Consider the following 27,614-nt stretch of genomic DNA (forward strand, 5'->3'; position numbering starts at 1 on the left):
TTCGTATCCCTTTCCCCCCTTTGATTGGTTCTGTGTGTTACTTTTTCTTTTCTTTTCTGCAGTGAACATTCAGAGGCATTGTTAAGTCTTGCTTGCTACGGAGAAGACAGAGTCAAGTTTACATGTATCTCCAGCACAAATATATTGCCCGTTTGTAAACATGTCACCTAGCTGACACATGCCTCTGGCTCACATTGAGTATGAACTGCTCTGAATCTATGGAGTGGTTTTTAGAGTGGATATCATAAACATTTCCTTGATTCTAGGAAACAGGGCCTGATCCAAAGCCCACTGAAGTCAATTTCCTTTGGCAGTGGCTTATGGCCCTGATGTGTCTATTGCCCCTCCATATAAAGCTGTATCAGGTATCACATGTTATAAAGTCTCTCTCACACACATAATACTGTGTGTGACCCTGAATGACAAAATTCCAAATTCAGGTCAAAGATCTCCTAGTCAGAAGATACTGATTTCTTAGCCTCGTATAATAAGGTCACAGGACTTTATTACTCCTGAGGAGGTAGCATACAAGATACAAATATTCTTGTTTATCCATGCACAAAGGCAAACAAGATAGTGATGGCTCAGGGGGTGCCTTTGGGGCCCCCAAAGCTCTCCATGACACTTTCCCCTTGAATGCTATTGTGTGTCAGTTATTTAATGACCACTTTTTGTGTGTGTGCCGATCATCAGAAAATACAGGGTAGCTGCAGCTGAGAAAGCTGGTAGTAAAGAACACTGAATTATCTGACTTGTGCACACTGTTTTGCACATAATGTTTAACATACAGAAAGAGCAAGAGGCAATAAAAAGACTATAAGTATTAGCAAAAACCAAGGCAGACAAGCTCTAATAATAGGGGCCTGATCCTCCACCCACTGAAGACATTGGGAATTTTGCCATTTACTTTAATGGGAACAAGATTAGACCCATAATTTGTTCAAAGATGAAGAGTAAAAATAGGCTGGATTCAATATAACTTTATAAAACTGACAGATAGACTTTAGCTCAATACTTCCATCTTCCTTTCCTTGCCTTTCCTTCTTTTTTTCACAAAATGCAGTTGGTTTGATGATCAAATTCCTGATTTCTGATCTAAGAGGTAATGTTACCCCAGGGTCAGATATTGAAAAACACAATCAGCACTAGAAGTTTGCCTCTTTAATAGTGTGTGTGTTTAGATCTAAAATGATGAAGCAACGTTAGTTCACAGTATAGCCAAATCCTAGTAAGAGTTTAAAACACAAAGTTAGAATAGCTGAGATATTCTGCTTTTAAGAGGAGCTGCAGAGAATGTATTATACCCATTACCCAGAATAATTCATTATTACTGAGCACGGTATTAATCTTAAACATGTGGTTATGCAATAGAACAGAAGGGCTCTGAGTGTAGCTAAAGTCATTTTAATTTAACATTGTCAGTTTTAGAATAATATATTTAAAATAATAACAAAAATCTCTTGTAGCCTTTGTTACTAAAAAGAGCTGCAGGATCAGACCCTGAAGCTGAAGGGATTTTAAAATTGATTTATTTTTTTTAACCCTTTATGGTGTTTATTTTTTGCATTTTTCTCAGCTGAAAAAATTGAAAGAGAAAGGTCAGTTTCTCTTTTGTTTCCAACCAGTTTTATTCTTCTGCATGTCCTGTACTAGCACATTGTCGCAGTGTTCGGGGCTGCAAACGCTACAGAGGATGTGTTTATTTTGTTTAAAAAAATCTATTTGCATGGGAATTTTTAAAAAGTAGGTAGAAACAATTTGCAATAGTCATGGATTTTGGGAAAGTATGTTTCTAAAGTAAATAGCTATTTTCCTATCCATAATTATGGTGAAGTTCCCATTTGCATCAAAGAGTTTTCCCTGAAAACTGATTACATACCTTTTGATTTTGGTCCAGATCGGACCTGACAGCAGAGCTGATCCCTTAGTCATACAAACAGTCCCGTTGTTATGTCTGTAAAGGAAGCAGGAAGAGAGTGCGACTTTTAGCATGTTAGCAAGCTTTGTTTATGCAACATGAGTTTACCTTTTGCTACCTTTCTTTGGACTTAGGAGAATATTTCTACTGGGTAACCAGCGGATGATTATGTTGAGATACAACCTTCTAGTCAATACACTTGCAATGAGATATTAATGGGACTTCTGGCATGCAAAAGAGTATTCCTGAGAGCAAGGATTGGGCCCAGTATCCCTTTAATTTTTTCTTTTATATACAAACATATGCAAGTACAGGGCCCTTCAACTGTTTTTGGTACATACTGCACACTTTTTTTAAATGGACCAACATGGCTACAACAACACTAAATAATATGTACAGGATATAGGGCCCAATCCTGATCTCATGGATATTCCTGGTTAAATGCCCATTGACTTCAATGGGATCAGGATTGGACCATCCATTCCTGTGTATGCAGGTAAATGTTGTGCATTTTAAAAGAAATTCAGAAATATATAGACTAGAAGTGACTTCAAATGAGTTGTTTCCATTTGTGGTGAATATTACACAGTTCTTAACCTTCTATAAAAATGATCTTTTATGTAAAAATGAAGAAAAAATCAAGACAATTATACATTCTTTTTTTTTAAAAAAGAAAATTCTACATTTAAGTAATTTTAAAGTTCTCCACCATGGACTAACTAAGGCCGGGATAGGCAAGTGATGACCAACACTGAAGGAATGCCTATGACTGTCTGTCATTTTTCCACAGTGGTATGAGTTAATGTCAGGCTCTCAAGTTTAACTCTGAACTGCAGTTCTTTTACAAATGGTTTTCACAACGTTATTATTTAGTTTTATTTAATCTGCATAATAGTTCCCAGGCTGCTGTAGAGTACAAGGTTCTATCCAGGAAGAGCTTTGCTGACAATGGCACCTCCCAAACTCTGCTCAATGTCCACAGCTGAATAGTTCCCATCGTCCCTTCCCCAGCATGAGAGAAGACAGCAAAGTCCAGGGGTTGCTGCTTTCAGGAGCCCCTCTGCCAGGGATGGGATGCTCTTCACCCTCAGCTTTTGTTAGAGATGCTTAACATGTAATGTTCCTAGGGTTTGATTTTTTTAAAATAAAATCATGGTGTAGAAAACCATTATTTTGCAGCCCTTTCACCAAAGATCCCAAAGTGGTTGCACAACCATTAATTTTCTAAGCACCCTCACTCTCCTGTAAGATAGGCAAGGGTTGATATTGTACAGCTTGAGGGACAGAAACGTTGGGCTAATTATTTTTCAAGGGGCCTCTGATTTTGGGTGCCATATTCTTTTGAGCACTCACGTCTGATTTTCAGAAGGGCCGAGCCCCTGCAGCTTCCACTGACTTCAAATGGAGACGTGAATGCCTAGCATCTCTGCAAGTCTTGGCCTAATTCCCTCATTCAGCACCACCCAGGAAGTAAGTAGCATGGTTGTAAGAAACTCAGACCCACTGGCTCCCAGTCCTTTCCTCTAATGCTACAGGGAAGCAGGGTTTTCAATGAAGATCTGTTAAAAGCAGTAGTCACCTAGATGCCAACAGGGCTGGGGGAAAGAGGGAAGAATCATAAGCTTGGACTCTTTGTAATTCGTGTGACATCATCCCAGTGAATTGCCACTTCATTTTTTTACACAACCAATTTGTTACATTGAAAAGCCATGTACGAAAGACAGAAAATACTCTTTGTGTGGACAATGAATCTTCCTTTTGATTTCATGAGTGGCATAAAACAGAAGTGGCAAAGCCATGCGTGAGACGTGAAAGCATTCATCCCTTGATTGGGGTGAAAAGCATGTTCATCGCCCATGCTTGGAGCAGTCTTTTGGTGCCAGTATTTTTTTTAAATGGCATGCCGTATTGCAAACTATTACGCTACTGTCTCTCCTCCTGGCAGCTGGCTGGGCAGGTACCCAAGAGAATTCCACAGGTGATTTTGCTTGGCGTGGGGCAGTATGGAATGTTGTCCTGCCACAAATCACCATTGTGTCTAGTTGGGTTTGGTGCAGTGTGAAAGAAAAGGTCCCCTTTTCCCTCTGATCCGTAAGCACACTCTCACACACGCTTCATTTTAGGCAAGTAATCCCATTGCCGTCAATGGGACTGCTCACGAGCTAAGACATAAGCCTGGACCTCATGGTGTTCTGAGTTTGAACAGCGCCTAACACAATAAGGTCCTGATCTGTGACTAGGGCCCCTGCATGCTATGGGTAATACACATAATACATGAGTGTTGTGCAGAGTCGGGGTCTATGTAGATTTTGCAGTTGTTATGTTATTGTTGAATCTTACACTTTTGGGGAGGTGTCAGCATGTGGCCCTCATGCTGAATGTGAGCAAGAAATCCAGAACCAGGCCCTCTATTTGGAGCGGGAGTGGAAGCTCATGCAATAAAGGGCTATGCAGCCTTGCACCTCTAGGGGGCTCTTCTGGACCCTCGCCCAGCTCTGTAGTCACATTGTCACCATCTGGTGGCTGTTTGGAGGCCTTTCCCAAACGGGTTGCTTTGTGTCGCAGCTCTTCCTGGACAATGGTCCACATCACAGAATGATCCCCACAAGTGGTGTTGATTTGGCGATCTCAGAAAAGAGGCCTAAGGCGTGTACCTGAGTGACCTCCCCCCTCACCGATGCAACTGGTGCCTCTGGGTGCGGTGGGCTGGCCTTTAGGCAGCTGCCTCCCATGCTCTGCTGGTTCTGTAGATAAATTGGAGCTTTCATTCTCCAGGGCTCCCTCTGGCTCCTTCCCCAGCGCTAGATGCAGTGGAGAAGGAAAGGATGTAGGAGAAATGCTGCTGACTGTGAGAGCTCTGACCAAGTGAAGGAAAATTCAAAAGGCCCTCGGAGATCCCACTAAACCTCTTTTCACTCTTGTCTCAGACAAACATCTAACGAGATTTACATTTTTTTTCTCTTGTTTCACCTGATATTTCTCTCATCTGACCTTCACCCCTCTGGATTTTGGACAGATCCAAACTGTGTGAGATCAATGCAGTAAATCACAGAACTGTAAGACTGGAAGTCCTGTCCCCTGCACTCACGGCAGCGCTAAGTATTGGCTGGACCATCCCTGACAGGTGTTTGTCCAACCTGCTCCTAAAAATGGTGCTACACTCGCTGACACCAACTGAAGATGTCGCCCATGTGTCTCTTTCGTGGACAGGCTAAAACGAGCTGGATCCAAAGCAGGGGGAAACATTCTGAATTCAGGAATGACTCTGGAATCACCCCACTGAATCCATATCAGAGTTTGGTTATCCAAAATTCAGCTTAGCTCCCCATCTCCCCCTTCTTCAAACCAGTCTCCTACTCTCCTGTCCCCTTCCCCATGGAAATATACAATGGAGGAGAGTCATAAACAGCAGGGTGAGGTCCTCACCATTGCACCAGCTCTTTGACACCAGGGCGGGAGAGGTGGAAAGGGGCCCTAAAAACCCTGCCTCCAGCCCGGGGAGGTTTCCCCGGGGAAGCACTGTAGAAGGCAGCTATGAAGCTGTCCTTAAGGTACCCCCTCACAAGCCCTGGCCCTTAACTGTGCTTAAGCAAGACAGAACATTCAATAAGGCCGCTGAAGAAGGCTCAAGATGGGAACCTCAACTATCCCATAGAAAATAAGATCTATACAGCCTTTAAGGAAAGAGAACTGGGTAACAGCATGAACATTGTCCTGTTTAAGGTGACCAGATGTCCTAATTTTATAGGGACAGTCCTGATATTCAGGGTTTTTTCTTATATAGGTGCCTATTACCCCCCACCCCCATCCCAATTTTTCACACTTGCTATCTGGTCACCCTAGCCCTGTTACTATATTGTATGAAGCATTGCCAAGCCAAATATTAAAATATCATGAGTCAGGTCCCCAAAATGATGAGGTTGTCTTAAAAATGAGTTTAAAAAATATTTTGTGGTTCTCTTTACCTGCCCTCTGATTTTTGACCCTTTAGGATACACTTAGGTCATGCTTTCCTGCTTTCCTCTGCAGCCAGCCTGGCTAGAAGCCTTTTTAAAATTAAAGCTGAGGTTCTCATGCATTCACATGACTCTGGCACCTGGGGCTTTAAGGAAACAGCAGTCATCACAAGACTTGTGACACAAATCATGAGAGCTAGCAACACTGTTCTGTTTTACTTAATGATTTGTTGTAAGATATTCATCTCCACGTTATCTGCACAGAAAACCCTCCTTCCTCACTCCCCAAACACTTTATGATCTAATTTCTTATAATGGTCTGCCCATGAAATATGGTAGTTTGTAGGGCATTTTTCCCCACAGTGAGTGATTTTCAGGTTGCTGAGTGTTCTTACCTTTTGTGCCACACGGATTTGATTTTTGGGATGTTTGATTTCCTCCTTTGAGCCTTCTCCTATTTGTTTATATGCTATTTCAGTGTGCTTGCTCAGGTCTAAGGACCCTATTATTTCCCTGCAATTATTTATCCCAGATGGTGCAACCCTTGTTGTGCTATTCAGAGTTTTGTTCAGTGAGGTGTTATTCTGAAGTTTACACACACACACACACACACACACACACACACACGGTGAGATACAAAGACATACACAGTCAGAGAAACAAAGGCAAACAGAGTGAAACATGCACACACAAACACACAATGCTGAAGAAAGCCCTCTAGAAAGTTTTGGTACCATGTACGTTGCCCATTTCAGATTATTTATCTCCTTTTTCCTTACTTTTTCTTCTGCTCTTTCCTTCCCCAGCAGTATAATGGTCTATTCTTAAACCATTGTACCCTTCACTTTTTCCTTATCACAGAAACAAAGTCTTCTGTATAGCCCTCCCCAATCTGTGTGTGTTTGTGTGTTAATCACAAATTTATGATGATGCAGGGAGTTTGGAGTGAGAAAGCTAAGCGCATTTCTCTGCCACAAACCATTGCTTTCAGGGATCATTCCACTTGACTGGCTAAGGAGAAAACTGCTCTGATAGAAACTATGTTATAATAGTTGGGAACTTTATAACAATTCAGTACCAACTGAGCTGATTTATTCTAATATGCCGGTGCAGGGAATTGTTATTCACCAAAGCAGAAAATGGAGCTGGCTTTTCAAAAGTGTTTAAAATCAAGCAGCTCTGAAGTCACCATCCGACTGTTGGGGTAATCTTTTTGGTGGCCAGGCAATCAACTTTCATTAAGGGCCATGCTGTTCTACAAAGCATATAGCACATGGCCAAAATGGAGCCACCTCTTCCAAAACGCTGCTTGAACGCTGTTTGTTTTCATTTGGCTGGGGATGGTAAAATTGCACTGGCAAAATATTCTACACAGATGGCCTCGCCTTCCGATCTGGATGTGATGTGTATGTTACAACATACCATATGTGTATACTTATGTATGACTAGCATGCTTCATTATTTTTTTTGCAAGACAAATTTTAACTGATTATCTCTATTTGTGTACAGCCAGTGTATCATTGGAGGTCAAATGTTTTTGATGGGCTTTCAGTGTGTGTGTGTGTGTGTGTGTGATGAGAAAGAGAAGTGCTTTTTCCAAAGTTTTCCACTGCAGAGAAAATGCCATAACTTTTTTGTTTGTCTCTGTAGTGTCATTATGTAATTAAAATGGCTATGTCAGAACAAAACTCTTGCTCAATTAATTTCTCCTCTTCATGTGCTGATTATCTTTTTAATTTTGCAAAGAAAGGTTTCAGAGTGAAGTCGAGTGCCAGCTGCCCACAACTGAACTATTCACATTTGGAAGAAAGATTAATTGCCTTAAGTTGGGTTTAAATGTCACTTATGTAACCTTCCATTATGCTTTTTCACAACTTTAGATGCCAATATGCTAATAGTCAGTGGCGTGTTTTTGAAAGAGCTATTGTTTAAACCCCAAACACCTTTCTGTGTGTCTCCTCTCTTTATTATATCACGCATTCGGAGATAGTTTCAAATCAACTTGTGCTTGCTTTTTCAAGGGCACTAAATTAAAGCTGGGGGCTGTTGAGCTGAGCAGTTCTTCTGCTGTGCTGGTTACAGTGCTGATCAGTTCACTAAATGGGTTTGTGTGCTTTGTGGTGAGTCTGCCGGGCTTGATGCTAGAGGGAAACCCTGGCATCATTGCTTGGTTGTTTGACGTTAAAAGAGGCCTTAATGTTCTGGCCCAAATGTAGCACTGCGCAATCCCTTTTCCCCACATCTTCACCCCCCGGGGGATTACGAAACCTGGCATCTGTTGTGACTGGTGCTATCAATGCAGTGAACTTGTAGGCAGTCTTGAAACCAAATAAAGACCCTGAAGTCAATGGAAGGACTCCAGCTGATTTGAGTGGGTTTTGGATCAGGCCCTTAACCAAATTAAGGGTGCAGGCCAGCGTCATGATTTAATGGCCCTACCAAAGTGACTCCCTCTTGTTCATTTCTACTGAGGGACAGGATGTACCAAGAGGTAGGATTCCCTGCCTGGATCCTCCTCCCCTCTTGGCAGGGGAGCTGGAACAATGTGTATCGTGGGGGGGCTGAGAGCCATTGAACCAAACTGTAAACCCTGGATATGATGGAAACCACTTCAAGCCAAGGGGTGCTGCAGCCTTCCCAGCACCCCTAGTTCCAGAACCTGAGTGGCTTATAGATGCATGTCTTTACAGGAGGTAAGGCTGTTTGCTTCCTTGATCGATAATCCCTCCTTGAAAAACCCACCAGTTGCACTGCTGTCTAATGGGCAGGATGGGCCATTAGGCCTGGCAATTGGTGTTTCTCCGCTTGTTATCACTTCTCTGGGCTGCTGTTGCTGTCACTGAGCAGAGTGCAGACACCCCAGGGAAGGCAGGAGAGGAGAGACAGCACGGCCTCTCCCCCTCCCCCACCCCAGCCACTGTGACCTGCTCCCCAGGGCCTGATTCTGCTCTCTCAGCTGTGTAAACTAAACGTCACTTCTCTGACACTAATGAAGCTAAACTGGCGTGACTGAGACCAGGATCAGACCCACTCGTTTCCAGAGCCGTCCCAGCAACGGGTTAGCTCTCCAAACCAAAAGCCTTCTCAAGATCATCAGCAAGCAATCCTTGAACCCCAATTAACTCAGGTTCTCCTTAACAGGTCTGCCCCTGTCCTGTCCAGGCCCTCACATTCCTGGTCACCCATGTACAGCAACACATGGCTTGTTCACTGAAGTAAAAACTGCCATTTGCCCTTCTGATCTTCCCTGTTGATTCAGTCTGGCAGGGGTAGTTTGGATACACAGGTTAGTTGCTCTCAACAACAGCAAGTGGCATCAGGCCACTGCCTCTCTCCCAACTCAGTATTAAACTTTAACTTCTCTTATCAGCTCCCTGCAGAGAAGCAACAGCCGGGAGTCGTAAAGTTATTGACGCTGGCTAGAAATACCTGTGAGATGTGTTTTGTTTTTTTTCAAGTGTGAATGTTTAAGAGCTAACCGATAATGAGGGAAGTGACATATGTTGTGGATTACCCAGAAATGAAAAACATCTGTCCAGTTTTGCTTTAGAAAGGAATAAATGACAAGGCTAAAAAAAACCAAAAAACCAAAACGAGTGCTGGGTGCTGCCTGCCTTCCTACAGGGGAGGAAAGCACAGCAGAGGGTAATAAATAAGTTATTCAATTGCTAGAACATAAGTGATATATATGTATAGCTGCACACCAACACACACAAATATTTGATATGGCTATAAAATGTGTATAGGTAACACTCCCTTTCTCCAGGCCCTTTAATCTCAAAGGGGCAGAACTATACACAGACAGATTCACAGGCTAAATGCAGCCACCTCTAGAGAGGTGGAGCTTGCAGCCTACTATCAAACAGCAAGCTACCCAGCAGTGGAGAGGGAAGAAGAGAAGAACTTTTAGCCGAGGTCACCCAGGCAACCCCCCTCTTTATGGAAAGCGTCTGGGATCTGACAGGAACATAGAGGTGCCTCCTGAATGATTCATGGTATCACTGTTTTATTTTACTACCTTGCTATTGAGAGTCTCACACTGGAAATTGCATGCTAACCAATTGATCTACCTGGAAGGATGAAGGCCTGAACTAACCCTGTCAAGATTCAAACCTTGGTTCCAGGGAGTCTGAGAGTCCAAACCGCTTCATAGGCAGACAACTAAACCGAGCCCTGTATTTTATGAGCATGCACCAGTTAATCCCTTTGAGAGTACAGCCCTGGAGACCCCCTTGTGTGTTTAAAGACTTACAGCTGAACCCACTGCTAGTGAACTTAGATAAGCAGCATTTCATTTAGAATGAAGCCAGCTAAATGGCCCATAGCGTTCCAAGGCAAAGCAACGTGCACGTTGAAATCCTGCTTTGCAGTGTTCGGTCCTACACTCCCTGCTTGGAGCTCACTCGGATGAAATTCGCCCGGCCTGAGCCAGGACTGGGGAGCATGGACCAGGGAGCCGATCCTGTAATTGGATCCATGTGGGCAGACCCTAGTCCTATACAGAGTCCTGTGAAATCAATGGGCATTCACGTAGTCTGCCATGTAGATCTAGCTGAAGGATCAAGTTTAGCTCAAAAGTCTTCCCCAGGAATTGAAATTAGAGGGGGTGTTGGAATTTACAGCGCAGGTTGCAAAACGACTAAATTGGCAACACTGGAGCAGAATGGGAGACTTCAGGGGGGTGTAGGGCAATTTCGGAAGACCTGGGTATATTTCCCTGCTCTGTCACAGATGTCCTCTGGTACCTTGGACAAGTCACTTAGCTGCTCCCTGCCTCAGTCTCCCATCTGTAAAATGGGGACAACAGCACTGCCCTCCCTCACAGGGGTGTAATGAGGATAAACACATTAAAAAGTGTGAAGCATGCAGATACTTTGGTAATGGGAAACCATACAAGTATGTGAGATTGAAGATGGGTTTGTGGGGAAAAAAAATTAACTCCATGATAAAGCACTTCTACGGAGAATTACTTCTTTCTCATCCCACATGACATATGTTGCATCTGGAAGGTGTTTTCAAATCAGCAAGGGAAGAAATGAGACCAATCATTTGAAATCACAGCTATTCCAGACGTGTGTATTATTTTACTTGAGCAGATTGGATAAAAAGAGTTCCAAGCCCATAAACTTTTTCAGTCTTCAATTATTTTGGGGGGTTAAAAAGGGGAAATTTTTTAAAAGCAAGCCTGAGTATTTTGCTTGTGTGGCTACCTAAAAAGCTGAGCAGTGCTGTCATCAAGGGATGAGAGGGGGATGATGTATGTTGGGAAGGGAGGGGGATTGGACTGAGGGATGTCAACAAAAAAATCCTGGAAACGTTTTATGTAGGGTTTTGTTCAGGGGAGGTTTTCCATAATACATTTTGACGGTTTTGAAATTGGCCCTGTGTAGGCCAACAATGAGGGATAGTGGAGCTTACATAGCAGAAAATCCATACTCTCCAGACACCTGCTTACCACAGAAGAATCACAAGATATTGACCTTCAATTCAGCTTGCGGTATGAGCTGATTCAGGGAGATAAGGGGAACTAATCTGTCAGTCTTCTCAGGCTCTTCTTTATTGACTAACTGACAGTTGGTTATTTCAGCTTCAGCTACGCTGTGGTAACACTGAAAAATATGATTCAGACACCTATTGGGTTTTTATTGCAAGTTAGATAGAAACCCTTCTGTTAAAGAAACCTCCAGAGCAACAGCTGTGTTTTGGGTTAAAATTGATCTGCTGTATTCCCAACCTTTCAATGGTTACCTGACTGACAGATACAAAGTTAAACTTTTGACCACAGGTTGCTAGTTTATAATTTCACTCCAGCCTTATGACTAATTTATTTACACACACACACACACACACACACACAATCTGGAAACACTTAGAATTCACACTGCACAGAGACACACACAAAAATATGCAGCCAATGGATATTTCATGGACAGAATGAAAGCTACATCATAAATCAAGTTCTTACTGAAACCACAACTTAATTCTGGGTTTCGAATTTGATTTGTCTATGGAATAAAAGGAAAGCTATCTAACAATCGGATCTTTTATGGAACTTTGCAAAGGAAGTTTATTGCTGGCACAGAAAATATCTTTTAGTTACTCATTACAACATCTCAACTGGGTGCCCTGCTACAAGGAGATGTTTTACAAACAATTATTTGAACACCAATTCACCCAGGCACTAAAAAGCAATTATTTTATAGTTTTTGTTACTCCATTTCCCCCAAAGTACTTTGTGCAGTTGAAGTTGGTTTATGCAATAAATGGACAAGGTTCAAAAATGTGACTCCTCTGAACTTTTTAACCTTATACAAAGGAAAGAATTCTAAGAGCAATGGATAAAATTCAATTAACTGAGATGACAGAAAATAATCTACTAAGCGAATACATCAGGCAATTGGAAGCTTTCATACCTTTCAAAAAGGAAATAACCTATTTCTTTCCTTGTTATCTAATGACACAGGAGTTTATTTCTCCAGAAGCAGTTACAAATCTACCTAATGGGGCCTAAATACTGTTGCCAAGCAATTAGGGTTTTTATTGTGTGGTTAATTCCTTCATTTCCTCAGTTGGTGATAATCATTACAAAATACAGTACTTACAAGCTTTCTCATTTAAGAGCATGCATGCACACACACACAAACGTGATTTATATCTTACCCCTTACGTATACATGTATGAGGTTATCTAGAAACAGAGTATGTATATCTCTAATAAGTTGGGGTAAATCTACTGTCAGATAACCAGACTTATTTTGCTAAATATGTAGCTTGAAAATATTCAACCAGATCCTCAGCTGGTGTAATCAGCATAGCTTCGTTGATTTCAACCGAGCTCCTCTGTTTCACCTCAGCTGAGGATTTGGCCTGTTATTCATGAGTTATTTATCAATCCATTCACTCGTGTGTTCATGTATGTTGTTTGTACTGAATTAGGCTGATCCAGTCCTCATTTAAATTAATGAAAAGATTCCCATTTTCTTCAATGGAGCTGGGTCAAGCTCTTTATGCCTCGGCTCATACATGATGGAGGAAGAAAAGCCCGTTCAATAAACATACAGTGAAGAAGCTGCACCCGACGGTGCATAATATTTATTTGATCCATAGTTTCAGTGAGGGTGACCTACAAATGATTTGTACATGTCATCACCAGAAAACCAAAATCAAAATACAGCTCCAGAATATATTCATTTGGGGTGTATTCTATTTCTTTTTAAGCACACCAGATAACAAATAAAAAGCAGATTTCTAATGCATGTTTTGAATTTTTTATCCAGCTTTTGGCTTCAGTTCCTGTTTTCTCAAATACATTTGCTGTTCCTTCCTCTCCAATCAATCAGGTAATAAAAATAATAAATCTGTTTTTTGAAGACATAGTCCAGAGATGGGAATTCTTTGCAGGCGGGGATGGTAGGAGGCCTCCGATGCAGTGAAACTTAGAGGCTGTGTAAGAGGACTCTGCAACATCTGCATCTGACGCACTAGGTAGCTAAGCTCCATGCAACCTCTGCCTAAACCAGCCCTAAAGCCAGATTTGAGAGCAGATTAGGGCAAGGCCAGGACACGCCTACTTGACCCATGATTATGCAAATCTAGTGGAAAACATCTGGGTTTTAGTTCCACCTCTGTCACAGGCTTCCTGTGTAATCTTGGACCAGTCACTCAGGCTGGGATGGGAGTTGGTACTGGATGCCTTTACATGCCTAATCTCTTTGTGCCTCAGTTTCCTCATCTGTAAATAGGGAGCATTATACTTCCTACCTTACTGACATGATGTGAGGATAAATCCAGTCATATCTGTGAGCTGCTCAAATGCTATGGTGATGACAGCCATAGAAAAGCCCATAAAATAAGCATTACTATATAACACAGCCACATTATTATTCATGTCATATATGGCAGAGCCTTGTGGTAAATACATTTATCACACCACATTGATCATCTCCCTGCCCACTCATCCATCTGCTTAGGAGTCCAATCAAGCTATACTGACCTACATCAGGTCAGGATCTGGCTCTTTGTTATCAACACAGTCATTAATGGGTGACACGTTTCTGACATACAGGATGACTAACCAGGCAGTTGGCAGCTGACCCGTTCATTTGCATCCTCCAGTCCTATTGGTTAAAATATAATGAAAGTTGTTCCAGAAGTAACACAAATGAATAACAATTTTGTTTAGTTTACATAGTCTATTTTAAAAAAATTAACCATATTGTCTATTCACTTTATCTAAGGTGATATGAATTGAAGCTATGCCGATTTACACCAGCTGAGGATCTGGTCCCTATTTTACACTTTAAAAAAAACCAGACGATGTTACAAACAGACTATCCCATTCCAGGGCACATGGTTGTGTGAAAGCCACACTGTGGGGTGCTGGAGGCATGAAGATAGATGCAGAACAGCTGCCTGCCCTCTTATGCGTAGTTCCTTACCTATGTAATTGCATTGACTGATGGAGACAATCTGACTGGCTGACAAGGATCCCAAGCTGTGTAATTGTAAGACTAGACCTGCATTGGTTTCAGCTCATTAATCAAAACATCATCATAATTGTTTTGGTAAAATGACCATTTTATATGCACAATGATACACTTCAGGGTGTGCGATCACTGTGTCGTAGACACACTTCTCAGGTGCCGGTACCACTTGAACGTTGACCTTGCTCCTCATGATTCATCTCAGACATGCATTTATGACATTACAGCTGAACACTCAGAGCCAAACCCTTTTCACCTAGCTCACAGAAATAGTTCCAGACTACTCACTTGAGAAAAGTGAGCAGAACTTGTTCCCCTGGCATGTATTATGGGTTAAATATTAAACACGCACATGCCAGGGGCAGTTCTGCCTATGAATTGAGAACACTATTAGGCCCCTCGTGTGTTCAAGAAAAGTCACATGAAATATTTCACGAACCTAATTACAATATTGATAAACGGAAACAAAGGTAACAGCTCTTCTAAGACAACCAGCTTGATCTGAGACCTCTTTATCGTTCTGGAATTGAGAAATTGTTTCCCAACATGTGTTTAATTGTAGCACTGTTGTAGGTTGGCTGGTTTTTTAAATAAGACGCTGAAAGAAATTCTTTTGGGTTGCCATTCTTTTTAAACATCATTGCACTTTGGTAACAAAGTAGCATGAATAAAAGGCATGGTAAATATGAAGGAGGTAGAACATTTATAGTCATCCTTCGACAATGAATTATTTAAATAACAATGAATTAATCATATTTTGGAATCTGTAAGTACAAAAGCTTAAGTGCTATAATGAAGAATAGTGATAGGTTCAGAATTGTTATTAAGGTCTTTTTATAAAAAGACATCCTTGGCAAGGCTGAGTGAAATCATTCTGCAGGGACTGAGAATATAAAGGAGAACAGAACGGAAAGATATTAGCATCTTGGGAAAAAATATCCTGTTTTGACTTTTCCCTCCCTCTTTTTCCTCCTTTCTCAATATAATCTGAATGAAATACAATATGTGGAGCAATTGCAGATGAGGTGTCTACTGCTCTAACTGATTTCTACATCCATAAATATGTCCCTATACAGTGGCAGATGTACGTACACAAATAGGGTACATATATCCTAAAGTGACGTACATGGATGTGTGTGCGCTAAATGGGGAAAGACCTCGATTATGGAAGACTATTTAAGACTATGGAAGAAAGACCTCGAAGGGGTTTTCCTGCAAATACATATCCAAGGAACAAAAGAGCTAGCCACACAAAATCTCATGGTTTTATCCCTTTTAGGTACCATTACAATAGGAGATACCCAGGGGCTTTTTGATTTAATAATTAGTCCCATGTCTAGCATGCTCTCCACCTCCTCCTGAATTTGCCTTTGAATTTCTCCTTTAGCACAGTAGGCTCTGCCAGGGGCAGGAAGTGGCCCTGTAGTTTCCATCCTCTATTTTGTTAGTTTAACCTGTCCGGTTGGAAAAGACCTGGCTGTGGTATTTCAAGAGGGCCAACATTGCCTGCTTTGGGTGCAAACCCTCCCAAATCTCCGTGTTTTCCAGAGGAGTCTCTTCCTTACTCTCCGTGAGCCGCCCCAGACAGCCTGACATAGCTCACTAGGATTTCCTCCTGCTCTGCTTCTGCCCCTTGGGCAACTGTAGTGGCATTCACAGTGGAAAGTGGGGGTGTGGATCCTGCGGTTACCTTAAGTTTTGGGCAATTTAATTGTATACAGCCAGGAGCCACACATATATGGCAAACGACCTGCTTCCCTTTTTGGCAGTGGGGTTGTGGTAGGGTGTACTCCCCACACTGGCTTTGGGAGGGCTGAGGTAGGCCAGGAAGGCCCAATCAACCAATTAGGCTGAAAGCTGGGGGGATTAGAGGGTGAGAGGAAAGCCCTAGTTAGGAGGAAGCTCACTTGAACAGAGGTGGGCAGGGAAGCTGGCAGCAGCAAAGGCTGCTGGGAGGAAGTTTGCTGTCACCCTGTGTGTAATAGTGAGGGAAGGAGGGAACCCAGGGGAAAGAGTACTCTCCTAGGGGCCTGGCAAGGTGAGAAGAGAAGAGGGTATCCTGAAGAGAGCAGGGTGGAGAGAAGACCCTGTGGGATGCAGGGTAAGAAGCAGCAAGACTGGGGACTGAACAGACCTTGGTTGCATGTGGTAGGGTCCCTGGGCTGGAAGGAACCCGGAGTAAAGGGCAGGCCCAGGTTCCCCTACCCGCCACTGGGGAAGTGGTACTGGCAGAGTAGTGAACTGGAAGACTGCCTGGGTCACTGTGGGAGTGACAGACACTTTGAAGGACTGTACCCTGGAAGCGGGGAAATGCTGAGTGACCTGGCCAGAGGGCTGAGTCATGGAAAGGCAGCTGCAGCTCCTGGAGCAAGAGAGGGGCTGTGGGGCAGAGAGAGAGACAAAGAGAAGGGGTTTCGGCCTCGTGGAGCTAATCCCCAGAATGGCCAGAAGGAGGTGCCATTCCAGCTGTGAGCAAAACATCTCGTCACCAGAATTTAAACCCTAGGATCTCCTGGGAGTTTTTATCAAAGTTGGAGTTAGGTTTATTTCCAGTTACCTCTTAACCTGGGTGTCATGAAGATTTTTCTCCCGGGGACATTCCTCCCACCCCATGGGCCCTTGATTCAATTTATTCATCCTCAGTTTCAGACACTTTTAAGATAGTCAGGGATGCAATCCCATGCGCTAGGCAACCCCAAACCTCTGACTACCAGAAGCCAGAAGTGGAAAATAGGGGCAGATCACTCAAGAATTCCTCAATACTGTGTACTCCATCTGGTACAGGCCACTGTTGGAGATGAGATACTCGGCAAGATGGACCATGGTCTGACTCAGTATGGCAACTCTCATGTTCTTATTCAGCCTCCTGGCAGTTGGGAGGCCCTAGAGTCCCCCATGTACCCTTTCCAATATGTTGTCCTGCAAAGTCTGTGGGACTATAGTATGATACCTATAGGACTCGGACTTTCAGCTTTGGGTTGAAAAGTTCCTCTCTCATTGCATAGAAGTCACAGTCTGGAACCGGGACCCATGATAATTGGGCCAACCATGTATGACAGTGTTGGATAACCTGGCTAATAGCCATTGATGGACCAATCCTCCATTAACTTACCCATTTCTTTTTTCAACCCACTTATATTTTTGGCCATCACACATCCCATGGCAATGAGTTCCACTGGAGTGTTGTGTCAATGAGGAGGGCCCATTATTGGCAGGGAGTTTCAGTAAGAGATGGAACCGTGTGAGTCTTGCGGAATAATCAGAAAGACACAACTCAATGACCCTGTCACTCCCACCGCATTACCTGGTAGGTGTTGTGTGCATATGTAATTGGTGACTAGCTGCATGCATACATGTAGGTTCATGTGTTTATGGATAGGTGCAAGTACTATAGTGGATTACAAAAATATTATTATATTTGAACACCTAAAAAAACAACTAAACAATTAATCACTGCCACATATGCAATTAGTAGTAGAAGTAACTGTATTCTGGTAGTATTCAAAGGACCCAAATGGGATCACAGACTGATTGTGCTGGGTTCTATACAACTAGAAAAGAGACAATCCTTGGCCCAGAGGTCTTATCATCTGCAAGACATTATAATAAAAAACACCTAATAGGATATAGCCTTAAGAACCAGATCCTGGTACCCATACTCCCCTTGAGTAGGACGTTGCTTCACAAATGTTTTCATTGGTTTTAGTGTGAATGGATATGGAACAAAGTGTTACTCAAGGTGAGTAAGGGGTTTGCAATCTGGCCCTAAATGAGGGAATTATACAAACATACTCCGTCTATGGTTAGGTTTTCAAAGTATGCAGCGTTCCGAAAACTTATAACTAGGCTTTTTTGTAGGAAAAGCTTCTGGGGATGACCTACTGCTTCAAAGTGAAGAAAGAAAGAAAGTTTTTTTCTTTCTTTTTTCTTTCTAATGGCCTGATGTTACAAGATGCTGAGCATCTCCTCTGATGTTCTGAGAATCTTCTGGGCTCTGGTGAGTCAGTGGTGTTCAGCATTTTGCAAAAAGCAGCTCTTCACAGGAACAGGTCCTTAATGAGAAGACAGGAAAAGGCATTTGCTTGAATGGTAAAATTGGATTTGACACGAATGATGAAACTCCATGGGGAAAAGATCATTTCAGAGCATGACTGTCATATTTGGGTTGATTTCTTTGTATGAGTGCACGCACGCTCCCGTATGTGTATGTGTAAATATCCTGTCCAGGGCTAGTCCAATAGCCTTTATAGAGAACATTTGCTGCTAAAATCCTTAGCCTCATCTACCAGTTGGGGGCATGCAGAGACAATAGAAAAGCTCTCACAGAGCAGCACAGACTCTCAGTACAGCCAAAGTACAGTGCTGCTCTGTGAGAGCTTTTGCCTCCACAGCAACATCGTTAATTACCCAGGGCATCTCCTAAAATGTCTCCATTTTCAAACAATAAAAACAAAGGGGATTTTTTAAAAAAATGCTCATTTAGTTAAATCCAGAACCTTGTCTGGATCACAACAGGGAATATGACTGTGCAGTTCTCAGCTATATAGGTGGAGAAACGTTATCCTTACTTCAATACTTAAAGAATTGTCTTTTACAGCTGGAAATGTTGGGCAACAGCCACTCTGGAGAGCTCTCAGCTGGCGTAAATTGCTGCCACTCCACTGATTTCAATGGAATGATGCTGATTTACTCCAGCCCAAGGATCTAGCCCTTTACTGATTTTGCTTCACAATGCCAGCACATTACTAGTTTTTTAAGATGCTCTGGAAATAAAGAGCGATTAGTAAGAGATGTTTATTAAAAGTACCTGTAAAGTAGGTGGTCCTTGCTGAAATAGGCCATTTTAATCTTTCAGGGCCAGATCCTCACCCGGCATCAGTTGGCCTATTCCCACCGAAATATTTCCGTTTGATGGAAAGATAAAAAAGCAGTGCTGCCAAATTACATTTTTTCATGCTGGTGATTAGAAAACAAATTTGTGAAAGAACAGAGCAGGTGAATTGCCATCGCATTCTGAAGTGAGCAAAGAGAAATGAAATTCATTAAATACTCAGCCACCTGCTTCTGTACCACAGACACTTCACCCCTCCAATACGATCTTGAAACCAAACAAAGAGCCTATCTGAGATTTACAAGGCGCCATCACTGAAAATATCCTCCTTCAAGTGCACCAAAATGTTTTAAATATCTATGTTTAAAAACCTGTTTAAGAGGCAACTTCAGGCCCTGATTCAGCAAGGTACATGCCTAGTTTGAACTCTGGTTTCTCTTCAGATCGTATAAATCTTTCGCCTTTTACTAAAGATTTCCATGCAGGGGAACATTTATGAGTAGTTTTTTGACCCAATTTTTTGAGCAGTCTCATTGATTTCAGTGTAACGTGATTGACGTTAGGCATGCAGTTAAGTATCTGGCTTAGCTGGGGCCTTAGGGGGGGGTGTCGACACAGCATTTTGGAGCTTGTGGGTCAACAGACTGGGGCTGGTGGGTCTCACATTAGCACTCTAAAAATAGCTGCATAGACAGCACTCTGAAGTTGGAGCTTGGGCTCTGAAGCCAACCCCCCTTCACGAGGCTTCAGAGCCCATGTTCCCAGAAGGACAGACTGGTTTTCCCACAATTCACTGGGAAGCATCATCGAGTGGCTGAGCTTCTGCTGCACAAAGAACCCTGCGGGGACACCGCCAGGAGTCCTGCCAACACTCCTGGGTGAGGATGGCACCAGCAAAGACACAGTAACTCGCGTATGGCTTTGCAATTGGCTGCTCATACCTGGGTAAGGCTAACCTTGGTGCCAATCGCAGTGAAGACACACCCTAATAGAATATGGTATCAACGCTTTGAGGTGCTGAGCGCCTCCTGAGAGGAGCCAAGTGCTTTCAGAGCCCAATGACTTCAATGGGATAACTTTCTCACTGAACTTTCATTACCCAAAACCAATCTCTCGTCCTTATATCAACCTATTTCTAGGTCTCACAAAGACTTAGGGCATACCAGAAATGCCCTCTGGGTATCTAGTCAGACTCTTTGGAGAATTTCCAACCCCCTATTCCTTTATTTTCAAGTCTCAAACCTTTTGATCCAGGTCTGCAACCTTTACCGATGGAAGCAATCCTTACTCAAGTGAGTAATCCCATTGCTCATTCACAAGGACAATAGTCTGCAGGACCACATGGGCAGTCCTCCTCACACGAGCTGTAGGCTATTAAAATGTTACTCTCACTATTTGTACCCTTGGAGTGCTTGTCCGAAGTAGGCATGTCTTTCAGAGAAAGTAAGTTTAAAGCTCCGAAGTGACAAAATGGTAGTTCAAGCCACATGTCAGACCCAAATTAGCTATAAGATGGGTATCAGCGGGTATAAATAGCAAAATTGTTTAACTTGGCCCAATTTGGCATTTAGTGTGGGAGCTGGATGGCTGTAATTTACATGGCTCTAGGAGTGACTATGCTAAATGCCCCTGAGCATGCCCAGTGTGAATCAAACATTCCCAGAATTCCATGTAGACTCGGTATCAGCCAGTGCTCATGGCGTTAATAAAGTTCTGTGCTGTCTCCCTAAATGCCTGCTTCGGAAATATTTACTAAAAACGACAGGGTGTCAAACCAAAGTTACAGCAATTACCTCCTCCAAGCTCAACAGATTTACAAAGACACCATATTAAAAAGGGGTATCAGCATAAGCAACCAGTTTTCTCGTTGCTATAGGGAGGCCAGAGAAAGCTCAGGAAGTGCAAGGGGTGACGATTGTTCATGTTGCAGGTCCAGCAGCATTGCAGATATATAATGCTCTTATATTTTATACCGGAGGGAAAAAAAATAAAGAGCACTTGGCTCACATGGTGTGTACTTTTGAGAGGTATTGCAACAGCGAGAGGAAAAATGTTACTTAGGGTGAAAGACACTTGTGTTTCCAAAGCCAAGATGAATGAGTAGGCGGTGTGAGCAACTTGCAGCTTAAGACTGAAATGTGAATTCGGGGGAAGTATGGGACCTCTGAATAAAATATGGGCTTGTATGTGTCATGGCGACTGATCAAGTGCGGCGCAGGAAGGAAGCTGAATTTACCTTTACAATTGTTTTGCCCTAGGTGTGATGAAAGTCAGAGGCCAAGAAGTTGCTCAGAATTTGGCCAATGACATAAATGAAACATACAAAATTCACACAAGGCCAGCCTCCCAAAGTAGCTATTAAAGATGTATTCCACAGCTAGTGCAGGCAAATGTTCTCTAAGCTTGTGGACATGTGTCTGCACTAGCTGGCAGTGTTGCATAACTCCTTGTACTTGCACAACTGCAGAGCAAACTGATTCCCATTGGAAATGCAGCTAACATATGGGGGTGGGGGGTGGGAGGGTTGATATCCTTCCAACTGGTAACTGGAGTACAGTATAGTATTAGTCCAAGGAAAGTATATAATGCTCTAGCTAAGGCAAGGGTCCAGAAGTCTCAATCAAAGCTTGCTTTATGGTGCGAGGTGGTGCAGTCAGTAGACCAGGCACCTTCATGGGACTCAGAAGACCTGGGTTCTGTTGGTGACTCTGCCACTGACCTCCCGTGTGACCTGGGGCTAGACACTTCCCCTCTTCTGTGTGTCCTGCAGTTTCCCCTCTGAAGACAATGGAGCTGGTCAGCTTTGTGGAAGGAATAATCTAGTCATAGAGTAACTGTGTTTAAGGCTAGAAGGGACCACTACATCATGTCTGACCTCCTGTATATCACAGGCCACCACCACCACCTAGCACCGGCACACTAAACCCAACAACCAAAATTAGACCAAAGTATTACAGCCCACAGGAGACTAGACTATTATATGCCACAAGCAGAGAAGAGGAGGGACCGCAAAAGTGCCCAGGGCCTCAGCAATGGCAGAGAAATGAGTAAATGAGATACCTCCAGATAATGGTGGCAAGTTACCCGCTGCAGAGAAAGGTGAAACCCCCCTCCCCCAAGGTCACTGCCAATCCGACTTGGGGGGAAATTCCTTCCCAACATCTGTAACATCATTGTGTCTGGGGATGAGCCAGAAAGAACCGAGCTTGACTCTCAGGACCCTAGTGGAATTTGCAGGGCTGACAGTCAGAAAAACCTTCCTTTGGCTGGTTACATTTTTACAGTATGAGAGACGATCAATGATGAATCCCACAATGCCATTTTTAGAGTTGCTTTTCAGCATTTCAACTATTTTCCATAACTTGCCAAAACCAAGAAATTAAGCAAAAAAGTCAAACCTCTGTAGTGTGGCTTGGGATACATGCAATAGCAGATACCTCACTCTAGCAGGCCCAGAACTGTCCTACTGAGAGGAGGGGATCTAATGTGATATCCTTCCCGCCCTATCCAGGGGCACGCTAGTTCAGGGTAGCTGCCATGGTGAATACATCCCAGCATGTTTGCCTCGTTGGGCACATGGATTTGGATCACCTGGGTAATTGTGTAGTGTTAATATGTTTGCCCCTTTAAAAATCTGGCACAGCATCTCAAGGTGTTGTCTCTTAAACTAAGCAGAGCTAAGGCTGGTCATTACTTGGATGGGACATCTGGTGTTGGCAACCCAGTAGTTGCCTGCATGTCAGTGTTAACATAGGTATGGTGTTAGACGGCACTGTGCAGTCTTTCCGATGAAGTGTAGAACAGTGGTCCTGACTATTTGACAATTAAAACTCACATGACAAATTGAGAAGGTAAAGCTGTTCTCTTCCTCACCCTTCATATCCTGCCCCAAATCCAGTTTGGGGTGATTGCTCTCTGGCTAACAACCCTACCTGAAGTGTGCTGAATTCCATATTCCTTTTCCCTTCCTAGCCTGAACTATTGTGTAGTGTTTCTATGCACGGTTAAACAGATGCCATGTTCCACCCTAGAAGTAGCTACATTGATGAATGGGTGAAATGTTTCTATCCACACATCAATCAGTCTGACTTGGGTCAGCAAGCACTCGGAACCCAGGTGCCAGGACCTTGCTTGGGGGGTGGGTGCCAAGCCCTGTCATTTTGCAGTGTGGATGCAGCTCAAGCTGTAGACCCAAGTGAGAAAGACTGCATAGTCCAGTATGAATGCACCAGCACAGCGATGAGACCCAGGTCCAGCGGTTGTGAACCCAGGTTTACAATGCAGTGTGGATGCTCAAGTGCAGGCTTGGAAACATCAAGTCCACAAGTCCAGGTCCTGCACATGCGGGTTTACAATCAGTGTAAATGTGCCCTTAGGGTATGTCTACACTACCCACCAGATCGGTGGGCAGTGATCTATCCAGCGGGGATCAATTTATCGCGTCTAGTCTAGACGCGATAAATCGACCCCGAGCGCTCTCCCGTCGACTCCTGTACTCCACCGCCGCGAGAGGTGCAGGCGGAGTCGACAGGGGAGCGGCAGCAGTCGACTCACCGCAGGGAAGACACCACGGTAAGTCGATCTAAGTACGCTGACTTCAGCTAGGTTATTCAAGTAGCTGAAGTTGCGTAACTTAGATTGATCTCCCCCCCTGCCCCCTCCCCAGTGTAGACAGGGCTTAGTGACTTAACCAAAGTCACTCAGGAAGTTTCTGGTGGAGCGAGTAATTGAACCTGGCTCTCCCACATTCCAGGCTACAGCCTGAAACTCTAGGCCTCAAGGTTCAGATGTAATGACTATATAGGTGATTTTTCTCTTGGGAGCACTGGACATGGTGGTTCTTCCTGGTTCTCAAACTACTAGGTTAACTAAGCACGTACCTGTAGCAGAGTGTGAGTAGTCTAAGGCTAATTTACCGCTCTGCGCACTTGGGAAGCCTCCCCACATGGGGCAAATGGATGAGGTAAGACTTTAAGTACTAAGTAATTGACTAATTAGCTGGGTGATTGAGTTCATCAGCTGGAAACAGTTAAAAGAGAGGCAGGAAGCAACTGTAGGTGGCAAGTGTGATGTAGCAGAGCAGCATAAGAGTGCGGACAGGTGAGATTTCCCCAGTGCCCTAGTAGTAGGTCAAGGCCTGGGGGGAAAGTCTTATGCTGTTGAGGGGAAAAAACATTTGAAATAAAGCACTTGGTGCTGAACTTGCCACTGGTGTGTGTGAAAAGTGTTTGCAGTAAGGATCCAGGGTGAGGAAACCTTGTCCAATACAGTCTGCTAGAGTCTCCTCGAAGGAGTCCAGACTCGACAAAGGGGTCATGAAGGCAGGGAGTGGTGACTACATTACAAAATGGCTCTTGTGGGTATATATATAGAGCCAGCTCTCTCCTGCATGGATTCTCGTCTTCTTTGGTGGGTGGTGAGAAACAGGAAAATGTCTGGGCTGAAACTTGTGGAATGTCCTTCTGGAACAGATTTTGCTCCATTTAACTGATGGAAGAGGCCCTGGGGGTTTTTCTCCTTCCTCTGCAGTGTGGGCCACAGGTCACTTGCTGGAGGATTCTCTGCACCATGAAGTCTTTAAACCATGATTTGAGGACTTCAGTAGCTCAGACATAGGTGAGAGGTTTATTGCAGGAGTGGGTGGGTGAGATTCTGTGGCCTGCGTTGTGCAGGAGGTCAGACTAGATGATCATAATGGTCCCTTCTGACCTTAATATCTATGAGTCTATGAGACTGTAGAATAGGCAGACACCCCAGTCTCCTAACCCAATAGATGTCCTGAAAATTGCATGGACCTGGAGGCATTTGTGAAACCCAGTTCAGTGTTTCAGCTCTCTGTCAGCCCTGCCCTCTCGGTGCAGTTTGGCTGTGCTTCCATTATCTGGCCACAGGCAGGCCTGGCTTGGAGCAACATTAACCCTGGAGTAGATAGCCAATCAGATATCTGCAGAGACTGGAACGAAGCATGCATTGCTGCTCCCTAGCTCCATGCCTCATGCCTCTGGCCCCACCCTGAAATTCCTCCTGGAGCTCAGGCAGAGGGTCTGTGTGATTTCACCTAGGGTAGCAGAAGCATGGTGTGGAGCTAGCTGTCTCCCCTTTCTGCACCTCCACTAATTCAGTCTCTTGTCTGCACACAATGGACCAAATGTGGGTCCCATTGCAGACAACAGCAAAACTCCCACGGACTTCGGTGGGATAAGAGCAATGGGGGGGGGGCGGGGGGAATGACTCGGCGCTCTGATGGCACTTTAGAATCAGAATAAAAGCTGCATTCTAATGTGAGAGCTGATTTCCACTTGTACCTTATTGTTGTTTGAATACTGTACAGCAGGCAAACATTGTCACAAACGGGGCCAAATTCAGCACAGGTGTAAGTAGGCACAACGGCATTCAGCAGACTTGCAACTGAGTTGAATATGCCCCATTGTTACAAAACGAAGTCAGAGATAACCCAGATTAAAAGGTAGCCCTCATTAATAAATCAAAGCTCTCCCCCACAGTAAATGACCTTTCATGTTCTTAATTCAGGGGATGATCCTTTCCTGGGCACCCGCTTCAAAGGGTTAAGCACCCTCAAATCTTACTGAAGCCAATGAAAAGTGACAGCTCTGAGATCCTTGTTTTCAGAGGTGTTGATCCATCCACAGCTAGCAGCTTCAGGCTCAGAATTTCTGAAAATCAGGCCTCAGGCCCCTTACGGAACCGGCCTTCATTCACCTGAATGGTTTTTCATGCAGTACACTTCTGTTCAGATGCAAAATATTTAAGATGTTCAAAGACCACTTGTAATTGCATCATCAAATGTAAATATGAAATCTATCCAGGTAAATTAAGAATATGCTTCATTTTTCATCATACCGTTCACTTTTTTTTTTGAGAAACTTTCTTTTTTGGGGATTTTTGGGGGGGGTGGGGTGTAGTTCATTGTGCTGATAAAAGTAAGTAGCCGATTGCATTATGCTGTTAACTTCCCTTGTTTGCTACAGTGACTTATTTTGTGTCTGATACATTAGTTATCCAATTTTTGTAAGCTGATTTTAAATATGTTACTACGCAAGCTCTTTTTACAGCTTGTTCAGCTCTTGATTATGAATGAGTGCAGTGATACATGCAGGAGTATTTATTATTTATATAAAATATACAAGCAGGAAGACTCTTCATAAATCACAAAATGCTATTCTCCTAGGGGTTCGTGACAGCCACATCCTCTTTATGGAAAGCCAGAATACATTCAATAACACAGGCATTGGCAAGACACATTTCAAAAATTATACGATTGCGGTATTTGTTCGATTCATTTGGTATGTAGCATTTAAAATCTAAAATCTGTTTTACACAAATAAATCTTAAAATTAAGATTGAAGTAAAAATGCGCAGGGAAAACTACGGTATCAGCCCGTAGTAGTAGTGTATTTTATGACCGAAAGAATGTCGTAATAAACAAAGCAAGCTTCAGATGCTTGGGATTTAATCTTGGAGGGGGACTTTCTGAAAGCTATTTTAAATAAATTTTCTTTCTCGAATCTAGAGCCTGTTTTGCCACTGTAGATAGGGTACCTTGCTATGATGTGATTTGTGAATGTCTGCTATGTAGCACAGGAAACCGTAATAGGCAATCCATCCAAACAAAAAATGAATTCCAGAAGCACATTACTATGCTAAAAGAGTACATCACTATATCTATTACAAAAAAATCTTACTTTGGGTGCACTGCTATAGGGTTTACTATACCATTTAATTAAATAAATTTACCTTTTAAAGGAAAGTCCATTGCAAGCAATTTAGGCACGGGTGTACTGCAACCCTTTTTTTGAGGTTACTAGTGCTTTTAACCACTGTCTAAAGTGCATACAGTGTTAATTAGCATATTTAGGATTAAGTAGATTTACCATGCAGTAATCATTCTCTAATTCAGTAAGAACTATCTCTGGTGAATAGTGGACATTAATGACAGTTGCAAGAGCTTAGATATTACATAATCACTAATTACATTCTGCACAATTAGCGGAGACTCCTCCATGTGATTCGCTAATGGCGGATTCGTGTCATCAGCCTGTTCTGGCTGTAAAGAAATATAAACAGTCTGCATAATTTTCTGATTGTATTAGCATAGACAAGGACATTATTAATGAAGTTTTGGGGACCATGAAGAGGATTGATGCATGTGATGGACCAAAGCAAAAGAAAGTGCTATCCTTATATAGACTTTGCCTTGATATACACATATACTTCCTTATCAACTCCAAAGCTGCAGGTTTTCGGATGGTGTTGTTTTTGCCTGATGCAGATATTACGTGAAATTTTATTCTCTTTACACCATTCAGATGGTAGGAGAAAATAATCATAAAACTACAGCCTAAGCAATAGAGAAATACCATGAAAGAGGGAACCTTTTAAAGGTGCACTGCTGAAAATTTGATTTAA

At 43.1% G+C, this 27,614-nt stretch overlaps 1 long non-coding RNA gene and 1 pseudogene across 1 annotated transcript in view; one reads left to right on the forward strand and one right to left on the reverse strand.

Moving 5' to 3' along the window:
* Nucleotides 1-1,880: 1,880 nt before the first annotated feature.
* LOC122465270 overlaps nucleotides 1,881-27,614 on the reverse strand; it is a 46,578-nt gene continuing 20,844 nt past the window's right edge. The window contains exon 2 of the long non-coding RNA XR_006289987.1: nucleotides 1,881-1,954. This is a non-coding gene — a long non-coding RNA (uncharacterized LOC122465270). The remainder of the gene's footprint in view (nucleotides 1,955-27,614) is intronic.
* Nucleotides 19,611-19,733, forward strand: LOC114020264 (annotated as a pseudogene).

Source organism: Chelonia mydas, chromosome 3, assembly GCF_015237465.2.
Source record: "Chelonia mydas isolate rCheMyd1 chromosome 3, rCheMyd1.pri.v2, whole genome shotgun sequence".
Taxonomy (NCBI): Eukaryota; Metazoa; Chordata; order Testudines; family Cheloniidae; genus Chelonia; species Chelonia mydas.